Genomic DNA, 13,166 nt, shown 5'->3' with positions numbered 1-13,166 from the left:
CGTACGCAGGATTTTTAAATTGAGGGGGGGGGGGGGCTTGAAAATTAGTTGCAATTTTATTTTTATTTTGTCCAGTCTAATAACTTCAGGCGTTTATTTGAGGTATTTTAAAATGTTTGTAACTTTTCAACTTTTCTGTTAGAAACAATTCTCTGATCATAAGCTTCGATGTATGTTTTTGGGAGCAAATTGGATCTATTATTGGTACTTTTTGGAGTTAAAATTAAAAATGTTTAGTGCTTTTTTAAATAATTGGAGGAAATTTATTTAAATTGTTTGGTAACCAGCTTGGTTATACCGTCCTCACTTGGATTGTATTTGATTACCTAATTAATTTTTTTTTTTTTCTATAAATGTCAATAAAAAATTATTTATCAGGTTAAAAAGCTTAAAAAATTAACACGAAAGTTTTTATTGTAGCTAAAATATTAACGATACATAGGCATCATGATTATTTTTATAAGCATTTAAAGTTCAAATTTCGTCAAAACCACAGTTAATTTGTAGTTCAAAACTTATATAATATTCAATTTGTATGAGCTAAGACTAGAGAATTTAATACAAGGTCTTTCATATAAGTAGTTCATACTTTTACCGAAAAATTACAGATAATTTTAGGAAAATTGGTATGCAAATACAATGTTTTTTAAAAAATTAATTCATTCTGGTAAGACGTATATGAAATTTACGTCTTGCTTACTATAGTTGATAGTTGAAACATGATAAATATATTTTTTTTTTTAAGCAATAATACAGGCAATGGGGGGGGGGGGGGGCTTCAGCCCGTTAGCCCCCCCCCCCCTGCGGACGCCACTTCATAGAAGAAAATAGGTGGGTATCATGGACAAAATAATATACGGCTATATATGCCGACACGGCCCTCATGCATCATACAGGTTTTGTTGGCCCCTCTAATAGAAATTTTTTGGCTACACGTCAGCCAAACCATGGAAACACACCCATTGACAGCTTTTTGGACGCCTAGAGGTCTGTATCAATTTAAAGTGATGTAATTTGGCCTGCAGCATGCTACATTCGCATTTTTGTCAGGTCTTTCTGTTACACTCTTTATCGGTACGTTGTACATAATTTTACTCTAAAATATCTTTTTAATGCCTTTCGTATATTTTGCGTAAACATATTTACATAGTTTTGTTTAATTTGTATTGATGCCGTGTGCAGCTTGGTCCTATTAATCCACGAATTATACACGATAGTTGAAAATAGAAATTAAAACAGCTAAACAGCTAATACCTACCTTAGTTAATTAATGTCCGTTAATTGTCCATTAGTGGCCGTTAATGTTAACCGGTGGTTAGTCCAATATTTACCAACAGTCAGTTCTTACCATCCCCGTTTAAGTGATTAGTTTCCGTTAAGTGAATGTTACCTAACGGTTGGATTTTATTACCAACAGAATTATATCCGTAATCTGCAGACAGTCGGTTAAATATTTCACTAACCGCCGGTTAGCGTTAAGAGGATGTCAGCGCACTATTTGTTTTCTCTCTCTAGCCCACGCGTAACATAGACAAAATGCATTTGCGCAGAATCGTTTTTTCTATGTTTTTAAGTAATCTTAGAGTAAAATCAATCATTATAAAAAGTATAGAGAGTAATATTTTTGAGGGAATGACATATCGATTTCTTTAAATATTGTTTCAAGACAATTTAAACATAATTTAAATTTACAAAATTTTTTTGTTTATTTTGAAAGTCGAATACAAAGTCAAATAACAATAAAATATAAAATCAATATGTCATTCCCTCTAAAATAATATTCTCTACCTTTTTTGTAATCGGTGATTTTTCTCTGAAATTTCTTAAAAACATAGAAAAAACGATTCTGCGCAAATGCGATTTGTCTATGTTGCGCGTGGGTCAGAGAGAGAAAACAAATGGTGGGCTGACATCCTCTTAACGGACATTGTAAGAACGGCCCCAAATGTTGATTATTATCCAGAAAAATATTTGCATAGATAATGTGGCTCTATACTATATTATATTATCGATAAGAAAACTGTGATGAAGCAAACGCCAAATTAAAATAAACCCTCGCCAACCCGAGTTTTTTTTGCAAACATTATAATTTATAACACTGCATTATTCTGTATATACTTTTCCTGTAAAAACGTATATTATTTATATTTTTTTTTAAAGACAATGAATCCGTACGAGTGTCGGACTGCGGGGAGCAACAACGGCAACAATAACGGTTCATAACTTATTACATTCACAGAAATGTTTTTGTATAAAAATATTTTTTTTACGTGCAGCATAATATTATAATGGTGTTTTTATTTTCTTTGAATTCCGACGATAATTCACAATACACACCACGATATATAATATATAGCGAGCAGAAGAGGGTGTGTTAGAGCGCCCTTTACGCATCGTCACGAGGGTCGTGACAGGGGGCGGGCGTGCGATAGTCCCTGGCTGGCCCGGCTGCAGTTGGCCGGCCGGGCGGTTGTCTGACCGTTGTCATGACGACTATAATATATACATGTATCCGAAAAGGGACAGCGCGCGTGTATAATAATATAGTATAATAAATAATTATTATGTCGTCTTGTTTAGGTTAGGTTAGCTGTTGGCACGCGCGCGCGTATCGCTTCGTTTCGCGTACGGCTTCCGCTCATTGGCGGCGATATTGACGGGCACGCGGGGCAACGAAGACATGTACCCTGGACAATTATATTGTTCACTGTGGCGTATTATAATTATTATTATTATTATTATTAAATAGTCCCTCGCAACTTTCTCTCACTCGTCGCATGGTGTTGGTCGGTTGGCGGGCGTACCAAGTAGCTATCAATCGTGATCTTGGTCCGCGCTATTTATTCTCGATCATATTTGTTTTTATGATTTACTTCTCGATCACGTTATTATTATTATTGTAAAATCCACGCTTCTCTATACGCCCCCCTCGGCACGCTCACGGGTTTGGACCATAGGTCTCTTTTTCGGGGTATGCAGAAAGCTGCCACTGGCGCCCCCTAAAAGTTATTTTAAGCATTTAAAATTCTGATAAAATATATACACAATACGCAAATATTGAAATGTCTTACTGTTCAATTAAAAAAATCATATATAATCATACAACTTGTACAAACAAACAAAAAAAAAACGTTGTCATATAAATAAAAATTATAATTTATCATAACACCATTCTGCGTTGGGTAACGTTTTTTAAATCATCATTGATGTCTTCGGGATCGGGAATATTTTAAATTAATTACTTTACTATAGGTTCGAGTTTTTCAGTATTGACAAATCGATTGATTGACTATGAAATCCAATATTCTTATTTAAAAAATAAAAACTGAAATATTGTAACAAATACTATGACAAATTCAAAAAGTATGCATTTTGCAAATACTTAGTAGTTAGATAAACTATAAGGGTTAGTTGTTCACGTATGTTCACACGTCAAACGGTGGTTAGCATTGCAATCACCTTATTATCATTATATAAATACGTGAATCAAACGTTATCCCTGCCGTTAGTCTGATATCATTTTCCCTCGTATTTAATCATATTTTGTTATCATTAAAAATATTTTAATATACTTGTTATTTTTCTAGCGCAAAAAACGTTTTTTTCCAGAGTCGATTTTCGCCCTTCAAAGAGCTTCAGGGTATGCAGCTGCATAGGCGCATCAATAGGCGCACGCCTATGGTTTGAACACTTTGGTGTATTATTAATATTTTATTATAGCGACAATAATATAATATTATGCACCTATTGATATAAATGTGAAGGTGTAGTAGAATCTACTAAGTAGATTTCAGAGGAGGACTGCCGAATTTTTTCGGCCCAGGAAAAATTAATCAAACCTGCCCTTGAACCGCAAATATAACTTTATTACCACCCAAAACCGGAATTTTTATTGATTTTTAAGTTTCTATATTTTACAAAATATTTAAAATTCACGAAAATCTGCAAATTATTTTGAGTTAGAAATTTATAAAAGTTTTTGTTTTAAATCTAAGATTTGAAACTATAATCCTAAATTCTTTATATGATTATCTAACCTTTATCAAAAAAAAATGTCTATAAGAAAGTCAAATTCAATTTATATGAGCGTTTGGAGTTCGAATATTTACAACATTAGATATTTACTCGATTTCTCAAGAAGCAATTTTCTTATTTTTTTGTAATTCAAAATCGAATAACCGTAGACACTTGAAATTTATATCATATGTTTTTTTTTTATAAATTCCTATACTTGATATAATTTTCAAAATATTTTGACTATTTTCAAACTGCTTGCTTTTTCTTTTTCATAATATTCTAACAGCCTCATTTTTTCTGGTATAGTTAGGTGTTTTTGTTTGGACGTCATCATAACTACGCACTTCGAAACGTATTCAACTGACACTGACAACTATAATGAAACATAATAAAATACACAGACCCGGTGTGTCCATAACGTTATTGTAAAAGTTCGATAAGATACTAACTATAAACTGGCATAAATAATTTGGGAAAACCATACAAATGTACATATTTTCTATTATTTTATCATATAATTTGACCGTTATTAAGTGTGCCCGCTATATAGAGGTACCTATTAATATATTTTTCCCATAACACTTGGCGGGATCAAAAAAAATTAACGTTACATAGAGGTGACCGTTAACAGTGGTTTTACTGTATACCTATTACCTATGTTGCACTAAATGTGATATTTAAAAAAAATGGTTTACACATGTTTGTTCCATTTAAATATAACTTTGATAACAAATTCTATGTTGAACGTATATATATTATTCCTTCTTTAGTTATATTTTGTAATGATATCCTAATATATTTACCCTCAATGGATGAGTTTACGCTTTTGCGATGGTTATTTTTTTAATACTAATAAAACGGTGGTTGAGATTCCAGAGTTTTCTTTATTTTCCTATATCTGATGATAATTTGGAATAATTTCCTTGATATAATTTTGTCACATTGCTTATTAATTATGTACGCTACCTACATCTTTTTTCAGTTATACATATTATATGTGGTCGTTTAGCGTTTAACCATACCAAATATAGAGCTTGTCTTTAATTTTTTCGTTATTTATTGTAATTTCGTCTATTTCTGTTTTTCAGGTGTTATCATAAATGTAGTATCAGTGGTATATACTTATTTTGTTATTTTGTCATAATTAATGATTTATCAATATAATACCCGCTATTATAAAACTAATAATTTTTTTTTTATTTTATTATTCGATCAATGTTATCATCTTTTGTTTTTTTAGGGGAACGAGGGCTTAAATAGGCAATTTATATAGGCAATTTTATGCTCGGATCGACGCAATGTCCATGCAATGACCCATTAATGCATGGACTATCAGAGTACCACCACCTATTTTGTCATTGTTCAAAACTAGGGATGGGCAATTACCGGGAACACTACATGTGGGTTCATTCCTTTCTAGGAATTGTCTAGAGTGCCAAAAATCTTCAATAACAATTTAATATAGGTAGATAAAGTATGACCCATCTACAGCGAAAATTGTATAGTTAGTTCTCCACCCGAAATATTACAAACAATCCAAACGCATTTTCCTATTGACTTATTGTAATCGATGGTAATATATAATATATATATATATATAGGTACTATATTATTATTATTATTATTATTATTATTATTTATTGAATAGTTTTAGGTAATACGAGTACATAATATGAATCTGCAGGACCTGGGTTGGTCATGAGATTTAAGAGTATGTCACACCCGCTATGTTGTCTCCGTCTTACACACATACGACAGCAAATCATACGCTTAGCCGATCACGTTTATAGTTGTACAAACAATTTACAATTTTCAATTTTCATAACTCGCATTGAAATTAAAAAATAATAAAAAGCCTATGATATGCCCTGGATAATAATCTCGCCTTTAAATGTTATAAGAGGTAAATTCACTTAATTTTTACACTATCAGGCCTTGAACATCTTAAATCGGTGTTGCTACTTGCCAATTGCTATATTACCTAATGCCTATATTAATATATTAATATATTATATGATCTAAACGAAACTATACAGCAGTACAGCACTCACTGTTCGGAATGGATGGATTGGAAGGATTCGGAGAGCCACACTCTATAACTTTTAAGGATCATCTGAATATTCAATACAATTTTTCGATTGTGCATGACAATTAATAATATATTATTATTTATTATTACTATTTATTATTGTATAACTCAGTTGACTTTAATCTGTTACCAAAATATTTAATTCAATTATTCTTTATAATTTCCCGAAATTACATAAACGTTTTGCTTTAACTGCTTTAAGTAAAGTGTCATTGAATGTATTTCATAATATTAGTAGAAATTGTACTTACCAGTTACCAGCATATAAAGTTTCAATAACAAAAGTAATTTATTAGAAAAAGTAAAATAACCAATATACAACTATATCTAATATCTATACATCCCGAATCGGAAGGTATAAATTGTTTCAACCAGGGTGCGTATTGTTAATTTGCTTCACGAATACCTATGTATATTGTGTATTATAATAATGGTTGATTTTTATCTAATGTTTGAAATTATTAAAACAATATAAAATGTACCAAAGTAAAAAACATGCATTTTTTGTGAAAATAATTAATTTATTGTTATCAAATTCAATCGTTAGACAAATTTAGTTATATAGCATTTAAAATAGTTCTATAATGTATTTAGTTCAAACACTATGTAATAAATTGTCATTGAACTATCAATGAAAAATGTAATAATTATTATTTAAACACCAATATATTCTTTTTAAATTTTAAACTATTTCAAGCAAACTTTTTGTTATAAATTATACTGCAGGAATTTTTGTACATTTTACGATGTGAACAACCAAAACTATAGAAAGTAACTATTTATTATAAATTTATAATATATTTGAATATTATTAATAAATTAAATAAGACATGTTTGCATTAAACATACATAATATAACATATTATCATTATTGAAATTTTATTGATATTTACAGAAAAAAAACTAAAAAAATGGAAACTGAAAATGTTTGTAAACAGCTCAATTAAGTCAAAATATTTAGAAAATGTTATGGTGTATAGAAAATGCTAATATAAACATTCAGTCAAAATTGCATGTACCTACGGTCAATTGTAATCGATTTTCTCAAAAACAGATTTTGCGTAAAAATTCCCGTTTTTCTTTAATTTTTATTTTGTTTTTCACGGCGCTTTTGATAACTACTTGGACATTTTTACTTTTGACCCCTCAAAGTACCAACTAGATTCACTTTTCTATCAGAAAAGATACTGTTGGAGAAAATCTAAGCATTTATACCATCCTAAAAGGTGATGACAGACACAAAAAAAAACACACATCATTGTAAAATCAATACATTCATCGTTCCACTCAAAATCTAAAATTAAATATCGGACAAGTGTCAAATGTAGTTCATCAGTCATAATTGTATTAAAAGTTTAGATTAGCTGCAGAGTAGTAGACAACATTTTGTGGGGTTCCCCTGTACCACCCTACTATCTAAACTTTAAATGCTTATGAGTTATAACTTATGAACTAAATTGTCCGAAATTTGATCTTTATAGATTGAAATACTCTGAATAATATTTTGCTTTGGATTAAGAAATTTAAAATCAATAATTTCATTCAAAAAAGTATAAAACAAAAAAACAATAACGATAAAAATAGTAAAAGAATTTATTTTAAAATTACATTCTAATGATGTTACAAAATATATTTAAAAAACAGTTGAAACTTATCAAAATATTGTGTGTATACACTTAAATGGCTCACCCTGATTAATTATTTTTGGTATTTAATTATCATTATTCATTTACACTCGTAACAGTGTAAAACTATTAAAAATTATAATTATGTAATATTATGATCGAAAACAAATAGGCTTATTGAAGAAACATTATTTTAGTATAGAGTTTTTTAAAGAGATTTTTATTAAATATCTACCTAACAATAATATTTTCGCATTATTTGTTTGTTATAACTTATAGAGCAACATAGTAATACATAGACAGTTATAAAAAACGAATAAAAACTTGTTACTCTTGATAAGTTACGATAAGACTGCGTGCTTACCAATCGTTGACATGATCAAATTACATTTAATTTAAATTTTCTTTGAATAATTTAATTCTGAATCAGATATTTAAAATGCTTTATTAATAAATAATCGTATAATGCTAAAAAAGCACAAGCCAAGTTGTTATGATAATATATACCTAGTTATGGAATTTAATACAAAATATAGACATTAAAATGTCAAAAACATACCTATATAATATATACAATGTGTCGAGTGAAAAAGTCACCGGCTCGCTTTATAATGTAATAGTATAGGTACCTATTCAAATTATGAAAAAAAACTCGAACTCCTTTAAAGTTAGATCTAACATTTCAATTTTTTTAGTTATGGCCTTATGGGGATTCAATTTTTTTTAAACAAAATCGAACCTACCTCACATTTGCTGACGTTTCTTCATAACTTTTTAACTGTTATTATTTTATTTTATTTTTAAAGCCATTTTATTATGCTATTAGTTAATAATAATAATATAATATAATATCTACACAATCAAATCAGAAATTTACAAATTATTTCTATTTATTTAAAAAGACAAAAAAAGTTGTCAAAAATTATCATTTTTAAAAATAAATTGCGTATATAACTCTAAATAACGACGTATTAATACTACAGTTTTTATTTTATTATTCTACATAATTCTACTTTTTTAAATTTAATAAAAATCATTTGTACATTTCTGGTTTGTTTGTGTATGTTAGTTTATAGTACAGTAAAAGAGCTTCTTAAAAAAAAACTACGATAAAAGGTTGAAAAGTTTTAAAGATACATCAGCAAATGTATAGAAAGTTAGGTTTGTTTAAAGAAAAATTGAATCACCCGTAACTTACACCCACCCTTTAAAGGGGTTTTTTTCATAACTTAAGGTAGGTTACTATCATATGACGCCGGCTTGTTACTTCTTAACGGGACACATTGTATATATTATAGAATACATTAATACATATAATGTATTCTTTCAAAAATTAATTTATAATTTTATAATGAGTATTTAATAATTATAGTTAACAATATATTATTTTACTAAAGACAATTGCATTTTTTACTAATAACTCAATTTCCTAAACGTTTTTAGAAAGTATAAGACGTAAGTACCTGTAGACGAATATATTTAGTTGCTGATAATGGGTGGTTTTTTTTTATTTTAAAGCAGAGATACATCGATTCTGGCTTCTGAGCTAAGCTTATCAAAAAAATGATCATGGTTTAGTTAGATTCACACTTATGATTCAATTATTACTATGTATATTAGGAGCATATTCTATTTCCAATATATAAAATAAGATACGATTATCTTAGACAGAGCCAAATTGTTTTAGGTTTTTCCTAAACCCGAAATGCGTTAACCAAAGAGGGATATTCGAAGATGAATTTAGAAAATCCAGTTCAAAGCGCTATTAATAGATAATTCCTTGAATAATAAATTTAAATATGTACCATATATATTTATTATTTTATCTACAATATACCGCAAGCTTGTTAATTTTTTTTAAATTAATAAAAAAAATTTTCTGCCGAGTGTCATTATAACAAAATATTAATTGGCATACCGGACGAATACATAATTAATTATAATAATATGATTGTTATTACAGGACAGGTGAATAGTAATAATTATAAATTATAATATACCTGTGGGAACGGCGGCCGGGTCCAATTGTGCGGACTGCAACAGATCGGCGTCTTCCGCAGACGTTTTCTGGCGTCAAGTCATCATCGCTTCGTTATACCCAAAACCGAATTCCGCGTCCGCACCCAAAACGACGTCATCCATTCGGTGGACACTTGTTCATTGCTGTTGATGCTGTGGCTGGCGACTGAGCGTGACGGCTGATACGACGACGGACACCATCGGATCACTACCAGGTATACCTACACACTATTTAATATTATCCGTCGTACCTGGTATAGTGTGATGTTATTTCGTCACGAATTCAATAACGCGAACGGTAGGTATTATTCAAATAATAATAATTAAAATGATATTGTTTGTATCATACGTGATGTAAATAATGCGACTGTATGATTTATATTAACGAGAGTAAGAAAACAAGCTTGCAACGAACGATGAGGCTCGAAAACACTTTATTAATCGTCGACAATTTTAACAATATATTATATTAATACACGACAGTCGCGACGAACGCGGTGCAGCAGCCGAACCAGTGTTGTATGTGTGCTCGTGAGACACTGGTTTCGACTTCACTGGCGGCGGCGGCGGTGGCGATGACGACCCTCGACACGATGGCGATTAATGCCATGTGATGGGGGTTGACCGCAGAAGGGACGCCGCAACTTGTCCTCGGATGTCACCGACTTACGTCACCCACAACTGGTGTCCACTTCCCGGCACTGCGATTGGCGCTCTTTTTCGAACCGAACGCATTCATAATCAATTGCTCGGTACACACACGAGCACACACACACACACACACACACACACACACACACACACACACACACACACACACACACACACGCACACACACACACACACACACACACTGATGTACACGCGCGCGCGACTGTTTTCTACAAACCGCAACAACTATACATGCGTATATATACATATTATTTATTTATATACTATAATAATATACCGTTCAGTTCGATTCGATAGATAGTTTTTTAATATGCTTTCCAACTCTTCGTACCTGTAACGCGATATTTCTACGTCAGCGACGTTTGATGATGGCTGCAGATGTTCCGCCGCGATGTATATACCTACCCAAGATATTTTTATGCAAATAATATATATAAGTGTATAATATAATATGTAACAATAATACTCGTACTTGAATAGGTACAGTCTGTTGATGTTTTATATATACGCGTGTACATAATATATGTACCTATTACGGTCCGATTTACATTACGATTATGCATTTAGGTATAATACCGTGTTGTGTACACATATATAATGACCTCACTGACTTCGAGTTGAATTTAATTGTTTTACATATTATAAATTAATAATACATTTTATGGAATAACAACCAACATTTAATTTGACTATTGAATCGTAAAATTGAAGAAAACATCCACAAAATGAAGTATGAATCAATCAAATATTATTGAGTATTGGCTATTATTGAAATCATTTTTTTCAGTATATTCAACCAATATGTGTACCTACACAAGATTCCGAATGAGTTAAGACACGAAATTAATCTTTTTAGTTTCATTAATAAGCTATTAAATAAATAATCTTCGATAAATTGAATTGTATTTTTGTAAATAATATTATTGTAAATAGTATTTTTGATATCCATTATTATTCATTATATAATTTTACCTTGTATATTATATGTATATAATTCATATATACGTATATGCTATACCTAAGCGTTATTAGGTATATTACTTATATATTTTTTTATTGATGACGATGACGTTTTTGTTCTTAAATGTCCATCAATAATTATAGTATGTAACAATTAACAATGTCACATTGCCGTTTATAAATAATTGAGCTTTTGGGCGGATCTGTTTTCCTCCACAAAAAGATTAGTTAACATTTTCTCTCGAACATTGTTTTGGTCTAAAATCATGTCTATTTTCCTCCTAATATTAAAATACATTTTATGAACAATTACTGATTAAATAAACAATATGAAACAATCGACAAAACAGTGAGTAAACTTCAGCAAGACAAATACATTTGTAGGTACTCTACAAATTAAAAGAACTACCAAAATGATAACAATTAGTCATCGTATTACATAGGTACCACCTATTTTCTTTCTTACAAACAGCTAAGGTATCTTTATTCAATTCGTTGCTAAAATGTCATCAAATTATATAAAAAAATATAATTGGTTATTTTTTAGGCAGGTATAATAAGCTAATATAGTGTACGTATACGTATGATATCGTGCAGACATTAACTAAACGAAATGATCTAATTTACTATCTATGTAAACGAAAATGTTGTTTTTGTTTAATTAAAATACTGTTTTTACAGTATATTTTAAGTAAAATGTTAATTTATACAGATATATAGGTACAATTGTATAATTTATTTAGATTTATCATAAATTACTAGTATAGTTTACTTTCAGGAGAATTGTTTTTTCTAAGGAGGCGAGAGTCAGTTTCCTGGAATTTTTCCAAGAGAAAAAAATGCAACTAAGTATTAAATGTCAATATAACGCATATTTCTATATTAGTGGTAAATTGACAAGTTATATTATAATTATTTAACTATAACTTAATATTATAAAGGTTATATATATTATATAATAACGCGCGTTTAAATAATATACATTATTGTGTAAGTACTAAGTATATTTATTAGAAGAAATAAATTATTTTTTTATTATTCGGTGTAAGTTATAAAAATATGTGGTCCCCGCTAAATATGCATAATGTAGGTAATAATGCATAATTTTTTATAATATTAAAACCGAGGCTGTTTTAATTCATCAATCATCATTAACATTTTATTTTCAAACCAATTTTAAGTATACACCTACTCGATTTCTACTATCTATAATATGTATATAATATTTACGGATGTATGAAATATGCGTTTAAAAAAAAAAACCAATAAGAAGGGTGTTATCGTTATACCTGGTGTCGAATGGAGGATGTCGGTTTGGGGTTTGGACACATATAACTGATATTGGATCCTAACCAGGGTTGCTATAGGGATGTGCACCGTTCACCTTGTTTCCGGTCATCAACACTTTTAAACTTCCTGGACGTAGCATAATTATTAGGTACTTCCACTGACTGTCCGGTTAAAAAAAAAAATTTCCTACATATTTTATCCATCTAGAAATTTGAGACCAGTCGAACACAAATATACACACGTAGGGTTAAAACTGTTTTGTATTAAATATCTCCCTTCTCGCTCTATCTCACTCTACCTATCAGTCTCGTAGACCGTAGTCCATCGTGCGCTATGTCCCGTCAACCCAGTAACTCGAGTCGAGTTACATCGTAGTCACACGTTCAGATCCATTCCATTCCTATTCGTGTTGGACAAGATCTATTACTGTACGCGGTATCGCAGAGAAAAGCGAGATTCTGCGGTTACGCATTTTCAAAATCCCACGATACCCA

The 13,166-nt window shown here is 30.2% G+C and overlaps 1 protein-coding gene across 1 annotated transcript in view; it reads right to left on the bottom strand.

Moving 5' to 3' along the window:
- LOC132949022 (protein glass-like) overlaps positions 1-10,401 on the bottom strand; it is a 34,820-nt gene extending 24,419 nt beyond the window's left edge. Inside the window, exon 1 of the mRNA XM_061019769.1 lies at positions 9,732-10,401. The gene's annotated coding sequence lies outside the window, so the exon portion shown is untranslated. The remainder of the gene's footprint in view (positions 1-9,731) is intronic.
- Between the last annotated feature and the right edge of the window lie 2,765 nt (positions 10,402-13,166).

This window comes from Metopolophium dirhodum, chromosome 7 (genome assembly GCF_019925205.1).
Source record: "Metopolophium dirhodum isolate CAU chromosome 7, ASM1992520v1, whole genome shotgun sequence".
Taxonomy (NCBI): Eukaryota; Metazoa; Arthropoda; class Insecta; order Hemiptera; family Aphididae; genus Metopolophium; species Metopolophium dirhodum.
The sequence above is the reverse complement of the archived record's forward strand: the minus strand, read 5'-3'. Positions and strand labels throughout refer to the sequence as shown.